Raw genomic sequence first — 24,465 nt, 5'->3', positions numbered from 1 at the left:
AAGGAACACACCAAAGCCACAGAGATCCAGTCCATGGGAAAACATGTTGCATAATTGTCAGGAATGTGGAGAGGAGGTCAAGGTGGGAGGTAAACCCTTAGAAGTTTACTGGGCAGCACATGGAGTTCAAACTCAAGGAGAGGGCAGCTACCTCTTAGGTCAAGGACGAAAGAACTCAGGGAACAACACTCTTTAAGGCAGGAAAAGGGAGAGAAACACAAACTAGAGCCAAAACAGAAAAGGAGGAGAATCGTGTTCCGAGGAATGCATGAACGTTGTCTTGTTTAATTTCCACTACCACGGTATGAGGAAGGTAGAATTTGTTTTATTTTAACAGAGGAAGGATGTAAGGCTAAGCACGTCTCTTTGTCACGTCATGTCTGTGGCCAAACACAGGTTGTGGAGTTGGGGTTGGAACTTTTTCTGGTAGAATGGCTTTTAGAGCCTCACAACCAAGAGTACAGAAGACCACCCGAGGCCCAGAGGTCCAAGGATGTTTGCTGTTCCCAGAAGTTTTCTCTTTGTGCATTTAAAAGTGAAATATTCCCAGTTTTACACTTTCTTCTTGGCAGTAAGCAATGTCTTTTCTTAAAAAAAAAAAAAAAAAATTAAAAACAGCTTCAACCACTCTCACTTCAGAAGAATTTATACTTACTCAAACATTTGCTATCTGTCCTTAATTAAGTGGTTCTGTTACAAACTTGAGGAAACCTAGAAATGCAGAACAGAGAGCTAAGACCACTAGAAATCATCCTGTAAGGACCCAGGGGTGGATTTCAGTGGGATCTAGAAACCCTTGGAATGTAATACAAAATTACGTGTGTATAATGGGCTTCTCTTCTGGGAAGAGGTTTTGAAACTGCATCTCAGATGGGACTCGAACCCACAATTTTCCAATTGGAACTGCACAACTCATCTCGGGACTTAATGGGAGTTCCCACTGTGGCTCAGCAGTAATGACTAGAATCCATGAGGATGTGGGTTCAAAACCTGGCCTTGCTCAGTGGGTCTGGGATCCAGTGTTGCCATGAGCTGCAGTGTAGGCCACAGACATGGCTTGGTTCCTGCGTTGCTGTGGCTGTGGTGTGGGCCGGCAGCTGTAGATCCGATTCAACCCCTAGACTGGAACCTTCACATACCGCAGCAGCAGCACTAAAAAGAAAAAAAAAAAAAGAAAAAAAAGAAAAAAAAAATAGCCATGTAAATTGAAAGCAGAGGTACACTTTCCCAAGACAGAATGCGGTCTCAAAGATGAGCATGCCCCAAATAGGGTGTGGTTACTTTTAATGGGCTGGGTAATTTTCATAGGCTAACAAGTGGGAGGGTTATTCCAGCTGTTTTGGGGAAGGGGCGGAGACTTCCAGGAATTGGGCCACTGCCCACTTTTTGGCCTTTCCTGTTAATCGTCGGATGCCTGCAGGCATGTTGTTTGGATGCTAATGTGTTACCCTGAGCCGATAAGGAGGCTCAAGCTACCCTGGACATTGAGTCTTCCGCCATCTTGAACCTAGTGGTTCTAACACGTTTTTGTTGATTCTGCAGTGTCTACATCATTCTATTAAAGGTTGTGACTTGCCTCAAGTCCCCTGCAGTCCCAGGGGGACGCTATTAGGATTCCCGCTGAGGAGAGCTGATGCTCCATTGGGTTAGATTGCCTCACTCCATCCCTGGGAGGTCTACCGAGTTTGTTGCTGATGCTGTTACAGTTTTTAAACTGTCTCCTGGCTCTGGTTTTTTCCTCCTCCTCCTCCCCCTTCCTCCCTCCTCCCTCCTCTCTCCTCTCTCTCAGAACTTGAGTCTCCTCTCTCTCAGAACTTGACCCAGTGGGAGCGTGTAGCGGGCAATGGGAAGGGGCTGGCTCCTAGACCCTGTGTCATAGCCTTGCATCCTTGCAAAGTCTCACCTTTTTGGCAATTTTAAAAACTTATGTAGATATAATTTCAAAGTTGCAGAAACATTGCAAAAATAGCACAAAGGAGTCCATAGAGTTTTACCCAGATCCACCTATTACTTACATCGCCTGCGTTTGTTTTCTCTGGATGCGTAAGAAGATATATTCATGGATACACACATGTCTTTTCTACACAGTTTCAGAGTAGGTTGAAGACATACATACTCATACTTAGGGGTAAAGGATTTTGCTATTTCCTAAGGACAGGCACATTTCCTAAATTTAATTGTGGTTATGTAAGAAAATGTAATATGGATTTGTCTAATTTTTAGCCCACACTTAAATGTTCTTCAGTTGCTGTACTGTTTATCAGGATCCAACAAGGATCCTATGTTAAATGGGCTCATTTTTTGTGGAACAGCTCCTTAGTCTTTGATATTTTCCAAGAGTGAGGGTCATTTTGGGGTGTGTGCGTGTAGAGAATCTGTCAAAGTCAGAATAAACCTAAGACCTGATTCAAGTTACCCATGGCAGGAACCCCTAAAAAGTGGTGTCTTGTCTTTTTCGGTGCCTCTCGTCAGAAGACACAGGATGTTGCTTTGTCCCCAGACTGGAGATGTTCGTTCTGATCAACTGGTTAGGAAGTGCCTGTTAGATTTCTCAACGTTAAACTTACCATTTTCCCCTTTGTAATTAATAGGCAATTTGTGGGGAGACACTGGTGGGATATTTACACATAATCCCCAAAACTTTCATCCATTTGTTCTAGTCTCCATTGTTGATTCCCCCCCCTCCCCCCGCACCTCTGGCATATGGAAGTTCCTGGCTGAAGGATCGAATCCCAGCCGCAGTTGAGATATACTCACAGCTGCAGCCACACTGGATCCTTTAACACACTGCTGCAGGCTGGGGCTCGAACCAGCAACACCACAGAGACTCAGCCGGGTCATTAACCCACTGCCCCACAGTGGGAATTCCTAGGTACTTTTTTTAAGATTGATTAAATGAGTTAATATGTGTAACACACACAGATCCATACCTCATGCATATTAAATTCTCAATAAGTGGTAGCTCTTACAACTTTTCTCTGTGTTTACATCCATCCTGCCATATCTGGAGGAATCCTGTCATTAGCCTCAAATCTCTTTAGGAGAATAGCGTGAACGGGAGGTTGATTTCAAAGGTACTGGTGTGTTTGTTTTTTTGGTTGGTTGGTTGGTTGGTTTTTTTGCACCTGCAGCCTATGCCACAGCCACAGCCACTCAGGGTCGATCTAAACTGTGTCTGCAACCTACACTGCAGCTCACAGCAACACCGGCTCCCCAACCCACGGAGCAAGGCCACAGATTGAACCCACATCCTCATGGATCCTAGCTGGATTCATTTCCACTGCACCACAATGGGAACTCCCCGTGCTGGTGAATTTTTAATTAACTACTTCTGAGAAAATATTGCCTGCCATGTCAGTCAACAAAGGATGCCACAGTCATCAGAAATGGCAGCCACCTACAAGTGAGGGAACTCAGGAAGGAAACAAGAACACCTGCCATTTAGCAGCCATCAGACTGCAGCCACCTGCCCCACCACGCACCCTGAGGATGTGGAAACAGAGGATACTGGACCCAGACAGCTGAGGTTGCATATCAAAGGAATGACTTCAGTGAGCCCAGCTTCTTGCAGCTTCCCGCACACAGAAAAGCGCTAAATTCCTTAACCGAGATGTCTGGTTTTATTAACAGCGACCTTTTGCAACAAAAGGCAGGGCGTAGGCACAAAACTCCTACAGACCCTCGCTCCCTCTTGGCCGCCTCAGACAGGTTTCTCGGGGTTACTGGAGATGCTGCTTCCTGGCTTTTATCCTCAGTTTTGTCCACTGAATAAAACAGACCTCTCTGCTTTTAGGTTGTGCATATGTTTTTAGTAGACACCCCCTAAAGGACAAAAAAAAAAAAAAAATAGTACCTCATGCATGTGAGCTGGTATTTTCTGTGACAGAGTTGTACTAACAGTATGTAGGTTGTTGGATTACAGGCTGGTACAGATGCAGAAAGATGGAATTCAGGTTCTTGTTCACGCAAAGAAGGGTTTCCTTTAATAAAGACTTCGCGAACACACAGGCAGCAGGCAAACAGAGTTCGAAGTCTTTATTAAAGGAAAGCAAATAGCTCCCAGGGCTGCTGGGACGGGAGAGAAGAGCCCCTTTATTGTCCTGTAGGGGTTTTTATCCCATAAAGATGGGGAGGGTACCAATGTGGGGTCTAGAAAGCTGTGGTTTTCTCCCGTGGGCCTTGCCCAGTTACCTGTATGCGTCCTTGTCCAGTAGGGGTCTTTTGGGACCTTTCCATCCCTAAGTTTTGCGATGTGTCCTTCTCTTTCCTTAGACTGAGTCACCCTTCCTCTCACTCCTTTTCTGTTGGTTGAGGAGTGGGTTAGAGATTAGGGTCCATGTGGGAGAAAGCCCACTTCCCAGAGTGAACAAGGCCTGTGGGGAACCGCTCTCCCTGAGCCCTTAAACGACGAACGTTAACCAATCGCGGTACCAAAGAATGCCCACGCTCCTGTGCGGACTACCCGGGTCAGGACTCTGCCTCGGTATCACTGTTATCTCAAATTTTTCTTCAGGAGAGGACCCAGCCTCGGCACCAGCTGGGAAGTGGCCAGGTGTAGCTGGGGACAGAGCCTCAGTGACTCCTGAGGCTCTGTCCCCAGCTATCCCCTGTTTTCCCAGGACTCTACTGGCCCCTCAGGGGGCCCCTCCCTTTCACCAAGAGGCCTATTCAAAGGCCACCCTTTCAGGTTCGTCTTAGTGGCCTAGGAAAGGCTGTTTTGACCTCTTCCTTGATTTCCTGTGTCCTTTCATTTGGAAAGTGAGGTTTAGGAGACAAGAATTAAAAGACAATGGTTTTGCTGTTTTAAAGGACCTTCCTTTGCGGGTGGGGGGTGCAATCTCCGCCATTTCCTGCAATCACACACCAGATGGCAGTGTTCAGTTAGTCAAAAGAAAAATCCTAGCCTAGGACTTGCTAAGATAAAAGCGTTAGCTAATTCTAAACGGCTCTCCGGTCAGCCCTTCAGAGCTTCTTGAAGGCACAGTCAGTGGTGCCACTATATTCTGAACGTAGTAGCAACCCTGAGAGCTACAGAAGTGAGGATTAAGTTCACGGGAGTGACCAGGAGGCCCATCCAGGGTCTGTTCAATTGCAAAGTCATGGTCCAGGAGCACCTGTCGCGGCTCGGCGGTTAACAAACCCGACTGCAACCCATGAGGTTGCAGGTTCGATTCCTGGCCTCGCTCAGTGGGTTAAGGGTCTGGCGTTGCCATGAGCTGTGGTGTAGATCACAGACGTGGCTCGGATCCCGAGTTGCTGTGGCTCTGGCGTAGGCCGGAGGCTACAGCTCGGCTTGGACTCCTAGCCTGGAAACCTCCATATGCCATAGATGTGGCCCTAAAAAGACCAAAAAACAAAAAAACAAATACGCAAAGTCATGGTCTGTAAGTGGCTGGCCTAAGACCGACCATAACCCAGGTCTTCCGGCTCCTACTGCGACCTTCACTTGTCTGAAGTTGTTAACTGGAAAACTGGATTCTCCTCTTGGTGGGCATCCAGCCAAAAGACACAATAAGCCCCCCAAAAGACACAACCAGCCAAGCCCAAGACGGGGGAAGGAAGGATTCACTACTCGCAGCAAGTAAGGAAAACACCGAGGGGCTTTCCCAACTTTGCTCTTGGGGACCCATGACTTTGGGAAAGTTTTAAGCTGGCTGCACATGCATCTTCATGAAAGGGCTCGAGCAGAGAAGAATTCAGCATAGAGTTGGGGCAAGGATCAACTGAGTCCCAGCTTTGGTCGACGGCGTCGCGAGGGTCAGCAAAGGTCAACCTCATCATCCAGGAGGTTTCCGCTGATCTGGTGGCTGAGCGCTGGGATGCATGGGGGCCGAGGTGGAAGGAGGGAGGAGTTACATTCTGAAGAACAGCCTCAAAAGTGCTTTCAGGCTAACCTTAACCTTCAAAACAGAACCGGGACTCTTTTTCTTCCATATGCTGCAGGTACAGCCATAAGAAGAATCACAGCTGCAGCTGCAGGCCTACACCCCAGCCAGGCAACACCAGATCCAAGCCACATCTGCCACCTACACTGCGGTTGCAGCAATGCCTGCCAGATCTTTAACCCACTGGTGAGGCCAGGGAGGGAACCTGCATCCTCATGGAGACCATGTCAGGTCCTCATCCTGCTAGGCCACAGCAGGAACTCCTAGAACTAGGAGGCTTTACAAGTGGTATAGTATCTTTGCTATTGCTTGCTCCCTTAAGATCTTATTACTTAATGAATTTTATTACAATTACATTTGTATAACGATCGTCACAGCCAAATTGTCCTTAAGATGGATCTTTAAGCCTGGCCACAATGCCTCCAACAGGTCTCAGTAATAGAGGACAAAATGGCTTAGGCCTAAAGTGACTTATGTCAGAAAGTTATACCTGGTTTTTCTTTGGGGACTCCCCATCCCCACATGCTTACAAACTGAGTAGTAAAGACAGCCTTTTCTTTCAGTCTTCCTCTCAGACCTGAAAGTCTGGCCCATGAGCCCACCCTCCCGCCCGGCCCTCCCCTCCTCCACCACCACCCTGAGTTGTTCAAGTATCTCAAAGCACCTGTTCTGAAGGCAGTCTGGTTTTGCTGGGCTTTTCCCCTCTCTTGATGCCCAGCTACTGTCACCAGAGACAAGACCAGAAACAAGTCAAGTCCTGTGATGCTAGTTATTTTCGAGAGTGTTAGAATGGAGTCTGTTTCATAACAGGAGACCTATCTATTGGTCTTAGTTTTGGGGTTTTTTTTTCTTTTTTAAAAAAATTTTTTACAGCTGCACCTGAGGCATATGGAAATTTCCAGGCCAGAAGTTGAATCAATCAGAGCTGCAGCTGCCAACCTACACCACTGCCAGGCCAGGTCCGAGTGCATCTGAGACCTACACAACTCATGGCAACACTGGATCCTTAACCCACTGAGCGAAACCAGGGATGGAACGTGAGTCCTCACAGAGACCAGCTGGGTTCTCAAGCTGCTGAGCCGCAATGGGAACTGCCCCCCCCCCTTTTTTGGCATTTGAAACTGTTCCTCTGGGAGTTACAATATCCATCCTTGACTTTCCACACTCTACAAGGTTTTTACATATTTTGTGAAGTGGTACAATATTGATGCTAAATATATATGTTCATTTATCTGTCACCATCCTTTTCCATATCATATATAAATATGCATTAGAAACTTCCTGAGAAAATGAGTTTCTCTAAAATCATACACCCATAAAGCAAAAGTTAGAAGAAAAAAGTAACCTTAAATATTTATTTAAATATTCACCATTTCCGATGATTTGATTTATTCCTCCCTCCCGGAAGAGTCAAATTCTCCTCCATGTTTGTTTCTCTTCAACCTAAAGAATTCGCCTTAGCATTCATTTCCTATAGAGTGGTGGTAGGAAAATGCTGACGAAGTTTCTTTCATCTACAAATGCCTTATTTCATGTTCATCCTTGAGGAATAATTCTGCTCAATACAGAATTCTAGGTGGATAGTTGTTTAAGTACTTTTAGACATTATTTCCTTATCTTTTGCTTTCTATAGTTTGAATGCATGAAAACCATGGCTAGGTATATCCTAGACGACTGATCCCCACAGATAAAAAGAATTTTGTAAACACACAGAGAGAAACGTATAATACACATGGGGAACAATGATGCAAATTGTCACCAATTTCTCATTTTAGTTCGGGTTTTCTGAACTTCTTAGACCTGCATGTTAATGTTTTAGCCCAAATTGAAAGTGTTGACTGTGCAAATTGCTCTCTTTGTGGGGCCACTTCAAGGGAACCAACATGCAGGTAATTGCCTCCCTCTAAAGGTATCTGTAATCCTAAAAGCAAGTTCCTAAGGCGCTTCAATACTCTTCACATTCTAAAACTTTGATTGCTCTTTCTTAGTCCCACTTATTCACTCTAGCTGCTCATACGGGGTTTTCCTTTTCTCTGGAGGCTTTCAATGGACTTGGGGTCAAGGGGTCAGGATTTTTTTTTCTTTTTTTACTTCGAACCAAGTTCATTATTCTGTGGACAATAGCCATTTCCACAGACCTCCTTAGTGACTAATCTCAGAAAAAGACCAAACTAAACCAACCAAAACAAATGCTCCCCTCTCCACCACGTAGAGAAGGGAGCAATCTGGATTCAAAAAAACCTAGCAGGAGTTCCCATCATGGCTCAGGGAGTTAAGAATCTGGCTAGAGAGTTCCCATTGTGGCACAGCAGAAATGAATCTGACTAGTATCCACGAGGATGCAGGTTCAATCCCTGGCCTCAGGGGGATTAAGAATCCAGGGTTGCCGTGAGGTGTGGTGTAGGTCGTAGACACGGCTTAGATCCCACGCTGCTGTGCCCAAAAGCTCTGATTCGACCCCTCATCTGGGAACTTCCATGTGCTGCAGGTGTGGCCCTAAACAGCCAAAAAAAAAAAAAAAAAAACACACACACACACACACACACAAAAAAACCACAAAACACCTAGCATACTCACTCAGCTTCTCTCAGGTGATTTACCTAAATTAAGTCAGTTTTTGCTTTGGCAACTCAGGTGAAATCTCTTATAAAGTTTGTCCTCTTCCTGCAACTCTCCCAAAGAGAATTAGATGTATAGACAAAGAATGTCATCTGCCATCATCAGTAAACAAAGGATGTTGTGGCCATTGGGCCACCCAGACCATGCGCCCTGAGGGGCCTCAGGAGGGAGAAAATGGGTTACTGGCCCTGGGTAGTTAAGGTGCGTGTCAAAGGAACACCTTCAATGAGGCTCTTGCATCTTCCCATTCATTGAGAAGCACTAAATTCATTACATGATGTCTTTTTCCGTAACAGTAATTTTTTGATGGATGTCCTGACTACCTGGGCTTTGTTGCAAAATCCCTAGATATCCCGGCTCCTCCTTTTCCTCTTCGGGTCAGTCCCTCAGAGCCACCTGAGAGGCTGCCTCCCAGACTTAAGGTCTCAGCAAGTCCGCCAAATAAAACAGAATTCACACCTCTCAGCTTGGGCGTTCTTTTTCAGTTGACAAAGCGTAGAATATAACTTCCATGAAGTCTTGGCGATGGAGGTGGGAGATCCATGTTCTGTGTACACTTCATGGTAGCCACTGGATCCTCTCGACCTCAGAGCATGGATCTGGGCTGCTCCCTGGACTGGTGACCAGAGGAGTGGTTGGGTCTTTTTCTCTGGGAAACAAATTCAACCAATGGTACCTGTGGATATATAGATTTATTATAGGCACTGGCTTGCCTAATTATGGAGGCCAAGCAGTCCCAACATCTGCAAGCTACAGAACGAAGGAAGCCAGGGGTTTAATTCAGTCTAGTCGTCCAAAGGCCTGAGGACTAGCAATGCTGGTATCTGAGGGCAGGAATGGATGGATGGATGCCAGGTCAAGCATAAAGCAAACTTGCCCAGGCTCTGCCTCTGTGTTTTTCTACTCAAGCCCTCCACGGATTGAATGACATCTGCCTATATTGATGAGGGTGGTTTTTTAAACTCAGTCTGATTCAAATGCTCAACTCATCCACAAACACCCTCACAACACGCTTCACCAGATATGGGGGCACTGCTTAGCCCAGTCACATTGACGCAAAAATCACCCAGGGGCACTGGAGATGATCCCTCTCCAGCGTGGGCGTGTGTGTACTCCCTCAGCCCTAATTAGAGCCTACAAATTTCATGGAGGAATTACAGGGCCTCCAGATGCAAGAGGCTTCCCTACGTTAGCAGTGAGGGCCAGGAGGGGACCACATTTGCAATTCTGTTAAATAGAAAAAAAGAGGAAACTGTAGTTCCCGTAGTGGTTCAGTGGGTTAAGAACCCAACTAGTATCCATGAGGATGTGGGTTCCATTCCCAGCCTCGCTCAGTGGGTTAAGGATCCCGCATTGCCATGAGCTACAGCATAGGTCACAGAAGCAACTCAGAGCCCACGTTGCTGTAGCGGTGGCCCAGGCCATTAGCTGTTTTTGCATTGCTGTGGCCGTGGTGTAGGCCAGTAGCTGCAGCTCCGATTCCACCCCTAGCCTGGGAACTTCCGTATGTCCCAGGCGCAGTCCTACAAACAAAAATGTTCCCAGGTACCTCTGTCCCTCAGTTTCCTGAGGGGCTGTTACAACCATTTCCTTTTTCAGCTAAGATGAGATGACTTCCAGAGACTTAGGAGTCCATCCACGTGTGGGAAAACTTGGTGCTTACAAACTTAGTTTTGTAAATCGTTTCAACACACAGGAAAAGTAGAAGAAATGAATGTGATGGCCTGTGTACTTATTCCTATTTAACAATCATTTCGCTGATATAAGATATAAAATATTTTTATATTTCTAACTCTTGCCCCTCTCTGGCCAGAATTAAACACTATTTTAACTATACAACTTGTGTGATCTGTGTTCCACTTGGTGACAATATTATTTCAAATATCTTTCTCCCCTCTTGGTGCCAGTGAATGGTATTGCTTTGAAACTCTCTAACTCTCCTTTCTGTGTGAGAAAAGGGAGGACCTAACTTAGCTTCACCCCCTTAGCATCCCGCAGAGCTATTGGATGAAGGATACAGATATGCAAATGACCATCAGGCCCAGTATTCAGGATCCTGAAAGGTTTCTAAGGAATTCTACCCCGGATTTAGAAGGCTTTAACATTTCTAGGTGAAAGGAATCAAAATAATTACATTTTAGTTCAACTTCACAGAATAGCAGAATCTGCTCTGTGAATTTGAGTTTAAAACAAACATAATTAAATGTTTTCTCCTTGATTCTATCACAGTGTGAAGAGAAAATGGAAACAGTTTTAGATTTCATGCAAGACTTTTTTTGTAAACAATGAATTGCTACATTTATTTTTAACACTTGCCTCGTGGGTTAGATTAGTATTACTTACATTAACCTTTAAGCTTATATGTGTAAAGTATTTAGTAAAGTTTTGTTCGTGAAATAAAAACCGTTTGGAAACTCATACTATATTGCAAATTGCGTAGCTCTGAGAATTATTCCATTTACCTTAAAACTTAAACTAGGATAGCGCATTATACTTCTGATAAATTCTTAACATCAGAGATTATATTGTTCTTCACATTTATTTTCTAAAATACCTAGCTGACCTTGGTAACTCAAGACTACTAAAATAGAGGAAGTATCAGTTAATTTTCTGGAGATTTCTGAAGAAGGAATTCAGAGAAAGAGGAAATAACATTTCACAGCCATCGCACTATTTCCAAGTGTGTTTTGATGCATTCAAAGCACTCAGGAAAATTAAGTTAGTGTGTTATAAACACGACTTATGACTATGTGTGTGCATGTGTGTATTTACGTCTCTATCATGGCACACTTAAGTTAGCAACTAAGGAAAAAACGCTCATGTCCAGTGGAGCAGAGAGGGCGAGTAAATCAGAAAAGGAATGAAGTTGGAGAAATACGTTTCCCTGGGATTTACAATTGAACAGTGGATGCCGTAGGCATTGTGTTTCTCTCTCACATACTCTTTTTTTCTTTTAGGTCGGTCCCAAAGCAATAAAGCACTGGGCTCCAGCTCCAGCCAGCCATTCTGGGCACACACACACTGGAGCAGGAGAGGAATGGAGTGAAGATGTTAACACACTTGAGGGGCCCATTCCTGAAAGGAGCAGAGGCGGCGTTGAGAAGGAGCGACACCTGCCACCACAGCTGGGAAAGCGTGCGCAATGGAAACGGATGCTCCCCAAGGCGTGGGAAGCTCAGTGCAGAATCCACACAGAGCTGTGTGACCAAAGCAAAGGAGGACCCGGGAGAGCTGGTTGGAGGGGGAGGTAGCTGAAGCTGTCAAAGCTCAGGAAAGGAGTTCCCATCGTGGCGCAGTGGCTAACAAATCCCACTGGGAACCATGAGGTTGAGGGTTCGATCCCTGCCCTTGCTCAGTGGGTTGACGATCCGGTGTTGACGTGAGCTGTGGTGTAGGTTGCAGACGCGGCTCGGATCCCGCGTTGCTGTGGCTCTGGCGTAGGCCGGTGGCTGCAGCTCCGATTCGACCCCTAGCCTGGGAACCTCCATATGCTTCAGGATCGGCCCAAGAAATAGCAAAAAGACAAAAAAGAAAGAAAGAAAAAAAAAAAACTCAGGAAAAAAAAAATGATAGTAGGATAGATACTACTTGTCCGACCTGCTAGAGGAGCTTGTAGCACATGCCCAGAATATGATTTTATGAACTCAAGCAATATCTAATCGATTGCTGGTATAGGGAAAAAAGTTTTTAAAAAAATGTTATTCTAACAAGGACTGCGGTGGAGCTGGCTGTGGCTGCCCATGGCCAATCAAGTGCATCTCTCTAGCTCAGCGTCCAGTGCTGCCATCCTGGGAGCTTGAAATCAGCCAGGTGGGAGCATTTATACCATGGCAATTGGCCAACACTACAAATCAAACTTTCTCTCTGGAGAGCAGCATCAAACTTAAAAGCTTTTGCACAACAAAGGAAACCATGAGTAAAATGGAAAGACAACCTATGGACTGAGAGGATGCAACCAATAATGGCTCATACAACTATCAAAAAAACAACCCAATCAAAAAATGAGCAGAAAACCCCTAAACAGACATTTCTCCAAAGACGACATACAGGTGTCCAGCATTGCTAGTTGCTAGAGAAACATAAATCCAAACTACAGCGAAGCACCACCTCATATTGATCAGAATGGCTACCTTCAGAAAGTCTACAAATCAGTGTTAGAGAGGATGTGGAGAAGAGAGAACTCTTGGACAGCGCTGGTAGGAATGTAAATTGGTGCAGCCACTGTGGAAGACAGTATGGAGGTACCTCAAAAAAACTAAAAATAGGACTACCATATGATCCAGCAATTCCACTCCTGGATATATGTCTCGAAAAAACTAACTTGAAAAGATACTTCACCCCAATGTTCATAGCAGCATTATTTACAATAGCTAAGACACAGAAGCAAACCAAATGCCCATCAACAGATAACTGCCTTAAGACAGGGTATATATATACAAAATCACTCAGCCATAGAGAAGAATGAAATAGTGCCATTTGCAGCATCATGAAAGGACCTCGAGAACATTATTCCTAGTGAAGTAGATCAGAGAGAAAGACAAATACTATAAAAATGTCACCTATATGTAGAATCTAAAAATAATGCAAATAAACCTATATACAAAACAGAAGCACTCCCGGACAAAGAAAGGAAATTGATGGTTACCAAAAGGGAGAGGGAGGGAGGGACAAATTAGGAGTATAGGATTAACAAACTACCATACATAAAATAGACGAACAACAAGGATTTACTGTGTAGCACAGGGAACATAGATGCAATACCTTATAACTTAAAATGAAAAAAAATTTTTTGAAGTGTATATATATATCTGAATTACTTGGCTGTACACCTGGAAAATAATATTGTAAATCACCTCTACTTCAATTTAAAAAAAAATAACTGGCTAAGGTTCCCCGAGTAGGTGGGCATAGTAACCCCTTAAGGCAAGGTTGCTTTTGCCCAAAGGCAATTTTCTGGAGGAAAGGGGCTGTAGCGAACATTCATCACCCAAGGCGCCAGCAGCAAGCAGGTATATGTGATCTAGGAAAGACACCAACGTGTCTCTATCTTCTGGTCAAAGGTACTTAAATCTAGAGGCTTGACCCAGATCAGGCTCTATCTCCAGTAAGACTACTTGGAAGACAGTGCTGTGTGTGTGCTTCCTCCTTCACCTCATCACAGGGCACCTCCCAGTTGCTTATCCTACAAAAACTCAACGCACAGCTCCAACTCTACTACTAAGTATTTCTGCAGGAGGCTGACTTGACCACTTTCATATTGTGAGATAAGTTGGTTTCACAAAGCATGTGGTTTCACATTAGGTGTATATTTTTATATTTTATACCTCATTACAATCCATATGAATGCACAGTACTTGCATGGGAAAATCTGTCTTCCAACAATGCTGGAAAAGTGAGCACCTTCCTTCGGGGGCTTGTAGATGACGGGGAAGGAAAATCTAACTTAAGGGAAAGACTTAATGATTTTCTTATTTAAGCCAGACCACACCCACGGTATCAGAGGGAATCCCTACTGGCCGCCCTGTATTGTGCCTCCTTTTTCAGAGGCTGCTCTGTCAGCTAGAATCATTCAATGGCATCCAGGCAGCTTTCAGCAGGATCAGGCTTATGTCTTAATCTCCCTTCATTCCCAGGCGACTGAGAGTCACCCTGCCCAGAAGTCTGGCAAGACCCGAGTTTTGTGGCTTTCGGTGACTGGGATCTCAGAAGATGGGACTATCACTATCCAGTCTCAGAATCAATCAAAGCTCTGGGGTTCCTGTCGTGGCGCAGTGGAAACAAATCTGACTAGTACCCACGAGGATGCAGGTGTGATCCCTGGCCTTGCTCAGTGGGTTAAGGATCCGGCGTTACCATGAGCTGTGGTGTAGGTCGCAGATGGGGCTCAGATCCCGAGTTGCTGTGGCTGTGGTGGAGGCCGGCAGCTGTAGCTCTGATTCAACCCCTAGCCTGGGAACCTCCATATGCCATGGGTGCAGCCCTAAAAAGATCGGGGGCGGGGGGAGAATTGAAGCTCTTACCCCAGACCAAGCTGCATTAACAATTTCAAGGATAATAGGAGTTCCCTGGTGGCCTAGTGGTTAAAGACTTGGCATTGTCACTGCTGTAGCTCAAGTTCAAGCCCTGGCCCAGGCACTTCCACACGCAGCAGACACAGCGAAAACAAACAATTTTGAGGATAAGAGTAATCGTGAGACACCAGCCAAGCAGGACGCAGGCAGAGAGTCAGAGCTCCAGTGTCCCCTCTTGCCACGTTAGGATCTTCTGCGGCCAAGATTGAACAGGCAAGGTCTTCAAACGACACTCCCCCTAACTTACAGCACGAGGGCTGTTCACCACGAAACGTCTTTTCTATATTCCAATATTTATGCAGCCTCCATGACATGTTTATGCTCCATACCCCACAGTTACCAGTTCATTTAGAATAAGCAATTCTAGACAGAGTCCACCAGTAGGGAATCACCTAGAAAAAAAAAAAATGGTGGCTCGCCAGGAAGTCTCTCATGAGGAGGTTTACAAAGATTTGAGCAGATCCCCGTCCTTTTCCGCAGAGGTGCTGCCCAGGAAATGAAGATACCAGGCTCCAGACATGCTCAGAACCGTTTCCTTCCCATTCACACGTCCCCAAGCCCATTGGTATGAGCAGGAGCCAAGATGGCCTGATTGACCAGGACTGGATTCTTGAACGGAATCAGCTCAACCTAAACACACAGACTGGGAAAAAACAGTATCCGCTGCCCCTCTCTCTGGTACCAGCACCCCAAGAAGGGAAGAAGAAAAGGTGACCCCCATCAGGTCCTAACAAGTCCAGGGAGGCCTCAGGATGTTTTCCGAGAATTTTTCTCTTTTGCCCTGAGGATTTTGCCAAAGACCCAGGCACTAGAAGCTCATCAAGGATCTGATCTGACAGATTAGAAAAGCAGTGTGAGCCCAACACTGCTGACTTGATCAGTGGATCCTCTCCTGCGTCTCATTTGCTGGAGGTTGGTCTCATGGAATGCACGAGGCCATGTGCAGTCTGGTCTCTGTAGGTCCAACATACCAGCAGCCCTCGGACCAGCATGTCATAAACTAGGGATGCTGCTGGGGCTCTCACAGAGGGGGACAAAAAAGGCAAAGCGCCACTTAGAATTAGGCACCCATCACTGCGAATACATACCTTCTAGGATGGAGGACCGGTGCAGTAAGCTTACCACCGCTGCATCGGTTTCCTTGAGAAATGGTGCCGTGTTGGGGGATCGGCATCATTCCCCCCCACCCCCGTTGGCAGGTTGGACAGTCAGTGGCAGCAGCTGCTAGACCAGCCTTGGGCAGTGGAAGCCTGTGTTGTTGAATCCATTCAAAGAGTCCACCTCTGTCACTGGGGCCACTTTGTTCAGGTGCTCATCTTACCTGCCCTGGACTGGCCAAGGCCACAGGAGACCTGAATTTTCTTTTCTACTTTATGTTCAAACTCCAGAAAGCACCCATCACCAACAGTGGAGTCAAAACTCCTGTTATGTCCACTGCAGACTTGCTTGTCCCTGACCTTCTAATCTCTCTCTCTGGGCCACCTGCCATGGCTCAGGAAGCTGTATATATTCTCAGACCACTTCTTCACAAAGCAAACGGCTAAGTGAACCAATGGGATATAGCTAGCCTGAGGAGGAGCTGCTTGGACCGTAGCCTGGATCTGCTACAGAGCCCGTTCCTGCTCTGGGCTCCACTCAGAATGGTACAGTACAGCCGACAGGCCAAATCTGGCTTAGTGAAGTTTTATTGAAGCACAACCACCTGGCAACGCAAAAGCAGCCGTGGATAATACCTTTGTAAAAATGACTGTGGCTAAGTAGTTGTGACAGACTGCACAGCTGAAAAACCTAGCAGTCCCTCTCTGGACCTTTGCAGAAAGCTTGCCAGCCCCCGACATCGTCCACTTTGTGGGCATTAGGATGTATTCTTCTAATAAGGGAAAATTTGCATTTGCCAAATCAGTGCCCACATACCATGTACTTGATGGCTGACCTTGGGTCCTGTGAGAGGCCCCGCCAGAGACTGGGGGGGCAGGCGTTTTTTGAGGGAATGAGAAAATGGGGAGGGTCCGCTGAAGGGGAGTCTGACCTGGAGCGTCCAGGTTCAGCAAGTCCAGTGCGGAGCGAACCCTGGCGCCCGCCAGCCCCAGTCTGCTGGGAAGATGGCAGAAGCCACACGAAACGTTCTGCCTTCTCAATCGCTGAGCACCCTTTAGCCACACCACACACCTCTTCCCACAGAGAAGGCTCTTTCCTGGTCCCTGGGACAGCTCGCTAGCACCTTGAAAACTATCATCCAGGAACCCATTGGTAATGGGGTCAGACGGCCTCCTGGTACCGAATCCCACACCGCGTGCTTACCCGCAGTTTCTAAGGTGGGAGGCGTTTCCTCTCAAGCACGTGGTTGGTGCTGAGACAGCATCAGAACCCCCATTTTAAGAGACAGGCATTTCACCCACACATGCTTTGTGACATATCCCACCTGCAGAAAGAGGATAACATCTGTATTTTAAAACAACGAAATTGTAACTTTGGCAGGGAATAGACCAGGTAGAGAAGTCGCACGGCATCGAGGCCCATGTGAAGTGTGCCTGAGATGCTGAGGCTCCTTCAGGTTAAGCCAGGAGGGAGGTAGTCTGTATCTGAGCACACACACTTCAAACTCTGGCCTGAGACTCTCCAACTGGGAGGGTCCTGGCTGTGGGGCCGGCTTGCTTCCTATGCCTAGGTTTCCATCAACCAAAGTGAGTTGACCTTGACAGCATAAAATCCCCAATGGGAGGTTGGTAATTTCACCAGGGCTGTCCCTTAGGAAGCTGGGGATGCTCCTGGCTGCCGACTGGTTTGCGGCTCACCAGACACGGCTACTCATCCCCATACCCCCTGCCCACCTGCCCCACAACCCTCCAAAGCAGGACTCCCTGTGGAGAGGACTCTGACCCCACCCAGCATCTCGCCTGGGACGCCTGTAGGAAGGCAGACTGTTCCTTCACTCACTCGCTCTGCAGAAGACGGTCGCAGCAGGTAGGATGTAAGGAATCTTATCCAGAATTAGACTTTCCCAGTATAAAAGTTGTCCTTCTTAACATTTTTATTCTGGATTTTACTTTAATCTATTTTGACTACAACTATAACACCATGCATAGTCAGTACCTTGTGAGGTCTGTAGGTATGTATGTACACCTTCAAATAATGGAAAGAAAGGGTTCCCTGTATGAAAAAAATCATATTCGAGGCTTGCGAGCACCTTGGAGGTTTTCTAGTCTTCATTTTTGTTTCCCTTGTAACTAGTGCAGGGATGTGCATTTTGGAGATCAGTCATCATTTGCATCCACCTAAGAGACAGTTCTGATCTATACAAGTGACACACGAAGACGGCCAAGTGGCCCATGTTTAAACACATCGCGTAGTATCACAGAAAAGTCACATGGCCTTTCAAGTGGCTCATGTCCTGCATAAGGAAATCCTATGATGAGAAAGTGAGGAGGTGAAAAGAAGGCTAATATGCTTAAGAACTATGGCGGCAGAGGCTGAGCGCTCCTTCACCCCACAAGCTGCTGCAGAAATGAGGGCAGCTCCACCCAGCTCACCCTGCACAGCACCATCAGCTCCAAAAACCCCGGATAAGGCCATATGGAGCAAGGCTTTTGCAAAGCTATTTGTTCTCTACTGCTCTATAATAAGTCAGCACTAACCTAGTGGCTTAAAACAAGAGCCGTTTATCACCTCCTGGGTTCTGCGCACAGAATCCCCTGGCTCACACTTATTGGATGAAGTCAGTGCAGCCCAGCAGGGTTAGCAGGGTAGTGATTGAAAGGGATTCACATTCCAGGGTTCCAGACAGAGTCCTAGCCGCCCAGAGCAGTAAGTCAGCAAAGTGAAAAGAAGTTAGTTAGCATCTGGCTACAACCTTCCTGAACTCACCCCGCGCTTTCTCTGTGTGCTTTCCAGCAGACACACCCAACATTAAGAGCATCTATCAGCTTAGCTAACAGATTTACATTCAATCAGGCTAGACTATACTTCAATAGGGCAGAGATTTTCCTAGGTTGATGACTTCTAAAAAGACATTTTCAGACAGAGTATAACCCCAAGAGAAATGGAAAATGGAATCCACAGATCAAAGATGATCAATGCCTGAAGATATCGCCACATGAAGATACTGAACCCGTATCCATGGCAACAGTTATTGGGAGATGGTCCCTCAGCACATTTAAGACCCAGAAATCTGAGAGCGTAGGGATTTAATCCCCAGTGGCAAGAGGAGACCAGAGTTGTCCTGGATCCCAACAAACCCTTTCCAGGCCATGAAGAAAGTGATACACTTCACTGGACCATCTGAAATCCTCTGCAGAGGGGATGACCCACAAAGTCATCTGATACATAACCAAGAGTGATGGGCAGATGAGATGGCCAGACTTTGGACCCCAGGAGGCAGTTATGAGATGGAACCCTATGAGGTGTCGTGTAGGATGCAAGTGGGAATGGGTACGAGTCACCTGTACTGGTGACCAGCTTAACCCCCACCACTTCAACTGATCTCAGGTTCCCTGCTCCTCTGGGATCCTAGGGATCACATTCAAATAAACTACCACAAAGTAGACAGATAAGAGCACCCCCCAAAGTTGTCAACATCCTAATTCTTAGAACCCATAAACATGTTCTGTTACGACAAGAGGGAGTAGACAAAAGAGGAATTAAGTTTGTAAACCAGCCCAACTTAAATCAAGGAAATTATCCTGGATTATGCAATAGGGTCCCAGTATACTCACAAGAGTAAAATAACGTACGGCGAGTATCAGAGATTTCAAATATGCGCTGCCAACTTGGCAGCGAAAGAGGATCCAGACTTTGTTTCCCTGCTTTATCCCCCTTCCAGAATTCCTTGGCTTGTGGTTTCTTCCGTCTTCAGATGTCCCCTCGCGCCACCGAAAGGGATGCAAACCCTGCCACCACCTCGATTTTACCCAAGATTTTACTTTTTTTTTTTTTTTTTTTTTGGTCTTTTGTCTTTTGTTGTTGTTGCTATTTCTTGGGCCGCTCCCGCGGCATATGGAGGTTCCCAGGCTAGGGGTTGAATTGGAGCTGTAGCTACCGGCCTACGCCAGAGCCACAGCAACGCGGGATCCGAGCCGCGTCTGCAACCTACACCACAGCTCACAGCAACGCCGGATCGTTAACCCACTGAGCAAGGGCAGGGACCGAACCCGCAACCTCATGGTTCCTAGTCGGATTCGTTAACCACTGCACCACGATGGGAACACCCCAAGATTTTACTTTTGATCTCCAGAAGTCTAAGAAAAAAAATCTGTTTTCACTTAAGCCCCTCACCTGGTCATTCAGTTACACAGCAATAGGAAGTTAATGCAATGCCCTCCAAAGTCCTTATTTCAGGTTCCACATTCAAGGGAATCCATATTAGTGCACTCCAGCTTTTTTCAAATAACGTCTCAAGACTATATTCTTCTCCTGGCAGCACTGATCAAGGATAGATATAAAGGCAATAAACATAGCAACGTATCCTCCAAGCGTCCCAACCTACAGATGAAGATATTAAGAGTGCTCAATGTAAAGCTGCTCAAGTGCCCAGGTATAAATGCCTTGAAGGACACAAATTATTTACACCTCTCACCTTGCGTGGCAGCCTGCTCTTTCACCAGGTGAGGCAGGGCTTGGGAACCTTCCTTGAGAGCATCGGGTCATCATGCGATTCTCCCCTGGGTACTGACTCGTGCTCTGGAGCTGGGTTCTGCTGACCACGTGCTTCTCACCCATCACTTCCCTGCATAGAGCCCGCACCACAGGGCCTTGAGTAGAACCCGGAACACAGAACTCAGCATCCTCCCCTCAAGCCTTGTGGAAGCCTAAAGTACCTCCCCACTTACTCTATGCAAGAGGATGGCATTTGATGCAACTTGAGGTAAAGCACACACTGAAAGGCACCCAAGGCCCCATCCTTTGGCAAAACCTAGTTCTATATAAACTCCTTGTTCTTTGGATGAGATTGACCTGATATTCCTGGCTCGAAGTCCAGTCTTGACATCTTTCCTGATGGGCTCAAATGCTACTTTTATGGCCATAGGAATTGCCAGACTGACTTGGTCCCTAGCCCAGGAATCAGAGCTCTGTGCGCCATGCCCTGAAAAGGTCATCCTCAATGCACCAAGATATGCAATTCCCTGAGGGCCACTGATGCTCTGGTCAGGAGGCTCCAGTGGACCAGGCTTAGTGAGCTCACACTGCATTGTGCAGATAAAGGCTAGGAGGCAGTCATCCTAGAGGACCTGCCAGTCAGAACTCAAAGTCCCACCATTTCAGAGCATCAAGAGAGGAGGAACTTGAGTCTGGATTTTAGAATACCTAAACTGATCTCATCACTGAGACCAAGAGGATGCATTATGTCCACTGGTTGCTTTCTCAGGGAAAGCATTTCTGGCTCATAATTTTGCCTCACTGACACTGAGCCCAGTAGCACGACCCCATGGTGAATGAGAGTTTCAGAACACGGTCTGCTGCACGAACCTTGGATCGGGCCCCATGTTCTCAGAGAAAGGGCAGATGTTGACTATTCTGGACACTGTCCCCAGCCTGTCTGGGACAACCAAGTATCATCCAAAAGCCTCCATTAAAAGTATTGCAGGATCATATGGTAGTTCTATTTTTAATTTTTTTAAGGAACTCCATACTGTTTTCTATAGTGGTTGTACCGATTTACATGTAATCCACCTCCATGGATAACTTATGAGGTAAACTGAAGCACTAACTTCTTCCAGGTGGCAACTGTGTGATGAGAAACATTACCCTGAACCATCCCGAGGATTCCGGGGGCGGGGGGAAGAACCCCTGAAGACAAGGGGATAGGTATGTCAGGAGACCAGAGGAATGCAAGCATCAACTAGGCATCCAGTAGGTCTCATCACGTGCATCCCACAGCCCATTCACACAGAGACCTGTGATCAGAAGTCAAAGCAAAATCGTTTAGGAAGAATTTCACTGTAATGTCAACGCAGTGGAGTTAAGTACTCCCAGAATAGTAAGGCTCCCCAAAACTCTTCCTACATAAAAGCAGTAAGCACAATGACAAATTCTCAAAGCTAAATTTTCCAGTACTCTAGAAGTCAACAATCCAAAGACTTCTTCCCCCCAAGAAATGCGGTAAATACTTAGTAAAAACAATGAGTTTTATGACGTTTTAACTTTCTCATTCCAATATTCTCCCCAGCTCTGCTACAGATTTGAAAACCAACAGCCTCCAAACCAAGGTAGCTGTTTGTCCAGAACTTGTCAAGAAATTCACAAAATAATCAGCCACAGAAAACCCTGTTGGGTAAGGAAACTAACTCCCCAGAGCCGCCCATCACCCTAGAGCTGCCCAGCATTTAAACCATCCAATTGAACAAAATCAAGGTAGACTAGAAAACACGCCAATAATAGGGAAAAATTCAGTCAGTAGACACTGTCCTGAGGAAATGCAGATTTGTGCTTATAAGAAACATTAAAGGAGCTGTTTTAAATATCTTCAAAGAGGGCAAAGAACTCGTGGGTTCTGACAGACATGCTAGGCACAAGGTTGGTTGAGCCCAGCAAAAATCTGCCATGCCTTGGAAACGGTGCCTGTGGGACTGAGCATGAGCAGCAGCAGAGGACACGGCTGTCCAAGCACGTATGTCAGACCCACGTGGCTCTACTGCTGTACCAGCACCTTCCCTTAGATCCTCCCATACCCAAATATGGGATCCATTACAAATAGTTGAAGAATAAAGAGAAGCTGGACTTAAAAACAAGTCATCTCAGTTTAGGGATACAAGCTATTTATGGGGGGGGGGTGACGGCGCTACTGTCCCCCAGTCTCTCTCAGGGATCATCTAAAGGATGATGGCAGGGAAAAACAATCCCAGTGGGCAGCACTTCCAACAACGTACTTGGCCATCCACGTCTACATCTGGGGGGAAGAGGAGGGTCACAAATCATATGGGCAGAGCAAACGGCCTGGACGTCCCAGCAAGGACATGAAGGGCTTTAAGATTGGAAGGGTGAGGGCAAGGAGGTCCTGGTAGCAGGTAGGTAGGTGGACATTCAGGAGTGGGCACAAACTGAACGATCCCTGTTAAGGGCCTCCAGAGAATCAGCACCATGGAAGAGACATTAAGTAGACAATCTGACTTTGCCAGTTGAGGTCGGTCACCTGCCCCTTGTTTGTGTGTCCATCAGGCTAACAGCACTGGGGTGGCTCGAAATCAGGGGATTTCACTTGCCAGCAACAGTGATCACTGCCGAACCCCCAGTTCCTCACGATGGCAAACCAACTGGCCACTTGGGACCAAGTTGACGACAGTGGGCTCCTATTACCTTAAGGGCCATAATTTGGTTCTGACAAGAAATAGACATTCCTAAAATGTAAACTTCCTCCCCACAAGTATTTAGCAAGCATTACTAATCAGAGAGCTTAGAGCATTTTATCTGCCAATAATGGGATTCCACAATATCATATCACAGTAGACAAAGGCATCCATTTCACAGTGAAGGAAGGGCAGGCATGGCCATGACCATGGAATTCAGATTGTATCTCAGGCTGTACCAAGTCAGCTGCTGGCTCAGAGGATGAATGATGCACATTTGCAAAATGTGCCTTTTGAAAAGCCACCTCAGAGGCAATACTCAGGACGGATGCCATCTGCCAAGATGAAACATACGTTTTTTTGTTTGTTTGTTTGTTTTAATGTTTAGGGCCACAACCTGTGGCATATGGAAGTTCCCAGGCTAGGGGTCAAATCAGAGCCACAGCTGCTGGCCTATGCCATAGCCACACAGGATCCTAGCCCTGTCTGTGACCTACACCACAGTTCACGGCAATGATCCTCCTTAACCCACTGAGGCGGCAAGGCCAGGAATTGAACCCACATCCTTATGGATAATAGTTGGGTTCATTATACCGCTGAGCCACGATGGGAAGTCCCAAAATATATTTTGATTCAAGTACTTTTATATGGCGCTGTGTCACTGATCAGAAGAATACCGGAGACCGATGGGCAAGAGCAGGCAGAGCCCAGTTACCATCCATCATAATCACGACCCATTTGAAGAATATACACTTTCCATCCATGCAACTTTAGGGACCAGGAGCTCCAACCTCGCAGATCCCAGGAGAATACTTCTCCCAGAAAATATTTTAGGTTCTTTGCATCCTGAGACCAGCAGGCAAGAAGAGTCAACAACTTGTCCTAAGTATTAACTGACTGGCAAGGAAAAGTAGAGCTACTGACCTGCACCCGGGACTAAGAGGATATGTTTGGCCCAGCTGACCCACTTGGGCACTTCTTGATACTCCTTTCCCAATTGTGATAAATGCACGAGAGCAACAAGCAACCTCAGCCTGATGAGGAGTTGGTGACCAGAGGCTCAGACCTTTCAGAAAGGAGAGTCTGAATCATGCCTCCTGGGAAGCCAACCAGATCAACAGGCTGGGGAGGGGGAGGTAAACAGTGGAGGCAGCAGGAGGTGGTGGTAGCAGAGCTCAGGCCAACAGAGCCCCTAGCTTATCCCTCTAACCCCGCTTTTCCCACGTTCTCCCTCAGAAGAGAGGTCCATCCGAATCTTGGAGGGACTCTCAAATGTACATCAAGTAGATCCAATTTTTTTTGACCCAAAGAATGGGCTATTGTGGACAGAAATGCACCTCCAGATCCCTTTAAGGAAAGTCCTGTCCTGGCTTCTGGGAGCCCTTCAGCTACCAGGGACAGTTTCAATGGCAGGTGTGCATGACCGAGGAAGAGATGGCTTTCAGCAAACGGCCCCACCCAGCAACTGATCAAGGTGGGTGTATAAAGCCCCGATTTAAGCCAACACATGACAACTCTGATGGACTGAGTAGAGGAAGATCTTGAGTGGACCCTGTGCGGGAGCGCTGGAGTTGAAATGGCCCAACTTCTCTGACCCTCATACAAGGGTGG

General features: G+C 46.6%; 1 long non-coding RNA gene across 2 annotated transcripts; it reads right to left on the bottom strand.

Annotated features, from left to right (window-relative positions):
- On the bottom strand, positions 256-19,516 carry LOC110262056. Of its 2 annotated transcripts, none has more exons than XR_002346557.1 (3): positions 16,877-19,516; positions 8,964-9,180; positions 256-587 (listed from the first exon to the last, which is right to left on the bottom strand). It is a non-coding gene; the product is annotated as an uncharacterized LOC110262056 (long non-coding RNA). The 2 variants fall into 2 exon arrangements; XR_002346558.1 differs by lacking the exon at positions 256-587 and adding an exon at positions 3,602-3,822.

Source organism: Sus scrofa, chromosome 8 (assembly GCF_000003025.6).
Source record: "Sus scrofa isolate TJ Tabasco breed Duroc chromosome 8, Sscrofa11.1, whole genome shotgun sequence".
NCBI lineage: Eukaryota > Metazoa > Chordata > Mammalia > Artiodactyla > Suidae > Sus > Sus scrofa.
The sequence above is the reverse complement of the archived record's forward strand: the minus strand, read 5'-3'. Positions and strand labels throughout refer to the sequence as shown.